This window comes from Asparagus officinalis, chromosome 1 (assembly GCF_001876935.1).
Source record: "Asparagus officinalis chromosome 1, Aspof.V1, whole genome shotgun sequence".
Taxonomy (NCBI): domain Eukaryota; kingdom Viridiplantae; phylum Streptophyta; class Magnoliopsida; order Asparagales; family Asparagaceae; genus Asparagus; species Asparagus officinalis.
The window spans coordinates 123,922,593-123,924,660 of record NC_033794.1 but is presented as its reverse complement, the minus strand read 5'-3'; positions in this window follow the sequence as shown (position 1 = coordinate 123,924,660).

Sequence of the window (2,068 nt, the reverse complement as noted above, 5' to 3'; positions counted from 1 at the left end):
AGAAGCTGAAGAAATTCATTTATGATGGCAATACCAAGGCGATGAGTACTCCATTAGCTCCACACTTTAAGCTATCAGCTAAGATGTCACCTATTTTAGTTGAGGATCATGAATACATGTCCAAAGTTCCATATGTCAATGCTGTAGGTAGCTTGATGTATGCGATGGTGTGTACAAGGCCAGATTTGTCACAGACCGTGAACATGGTATCCAGGTACATGCACGACCCCGGGATGGGTCATTGGGAGGTCATGAAGTGGATTCTACGGTATATCAAAGGTACCGTGGATGTTGGTTTGGTATTTCAGAAGAATGAGAAGAATGTGTAGGATTGTATTGGTTACGTGGATTCTGATTATGCGGGGATCTGGACAAGCATCGGTCTACTAGCGGATATGTGTTTACACTAGCAGGTGCATCGGTATGTTAGCGATGTACACTTCAGTCCACAGTGGCTCTCTCTACTACAGAGGCAGAGTATATGGCGGTGACTGAAGCTGTAAAAGAGGCTTTGTGGTTGTGTGGATTATTAGAGAACTTGGAGATTGCACAGGAGACCCTTCAAGTATATTGTGATAGCATGCCAGCTATCTATTTGACGAATAACCAGGTTTATCATGCGCGCACGAAGCATATCGATGTCAGATTCCACTTTATTCGTGACGTTTTGGATAATGAAGACGTCATATTGGAGAATGTCCACACGAAGGACAACCCTGCAGATATGTTGACCAAAGTTGTTTCAGGTGTGAAGTTTGGTCATTATTTGGAGCTTTTGAACATTCTTCGGTGTTAAGGCATTTGGAGGCCATAGAGTGAACTATGTGAGGCTTGATTCCTTGGGTAAGAAGATACGTAGACAGTCTTTACGATGTAGCCGGTTTGGATTAGTTGATTTTGATGGGGGAGAGATTGTTTGAACTCTCGTTCGGTTCCCGACTTGTTGTGGAGTGAGTTCGTTATCGTGAATTAACTTCATGGCGTACTGGACACAACAAATGGGACATTTGGATGTTTTGGTGTCGGATCAGTTTTGTAAGAAACTTCACCGAGGTGAAGAATTATGAACAACAAAGCTGAGTTCACGTGTGCCTTGGGCCCACTCACACGTCTTGCTGCTTGAGTGCAGCGGACAAATGCTAAGGCCCAAGTTCGCATTGGTTTTAAACCGCATCACTAGCTATTTATACCCATGAGATCTTCTAGGGTTGCGGGCAAAAAGAAAGTGCAGAGGCAGGGTACAAGAAAAGAGCGGCGGCTGATTCGTGTGCAAAAGGAAAAATTGCAGGGGAGAAAAAGCTGCAGAGAAGAAAAAAAACAGCAGAGTTTTGTGTTTGAGAGGGTTTTGGCTGCTGTCCTTTTGTGAGAGGTTTGAGAGATTGTGTGAGTGTTTGGATTATGTGATTGTAAACCCTATTCGTATTCTCCCTCTCTAATAGTAGATCTCCCCCTCCTTGCCCCGTGGATGTAGGCAATTTGCCGAAGCACGTAAAATTTATGTTCTTACTGCGATTTGTAATAGCTTGTAGGTTCCCTCAACAAGTCAGTCCTAGAACTGATGAGAGAAAGAACTGATATCTCACTTTGTTGAGTTATTTTACTTTCGGTTCTTGTTTCCTTTGTGAAACATGAATTCTGTTGTGATCTAATCTCTTGTTGTGCACCTTGCGCACCGAAGGTGCTGCCGAAATTTTCGTTGCGCACAACAGAGATCCCTAATATTACTGCATCATTGGTCTATGTACTTTTTAGAAACTTCCATTATATTTTATTGGTGGCGATTACATTGCCCTACCATGTTCATAAAAAATTAGTAAAAATCCAAGTTCTAAAACTTGTAATTAGAATCATGTCAATTTCGGCGGATTTTGAGCTTTAAAATTTGCAAAAAAGTTCTATCTACATTGAGATTTGAACATCAGCTTCAATTGAGAAAGTTAATCACGTGATTTTTTCTTAAAACAAGGGAAAAAGGATCAGTAAACGAATAATTGAGATTAATAGTGGACTTACAAAAATTGTCAGGGCCGGCTGAAGACATAGGCTACTAAGGCATATGTCTAGGGCC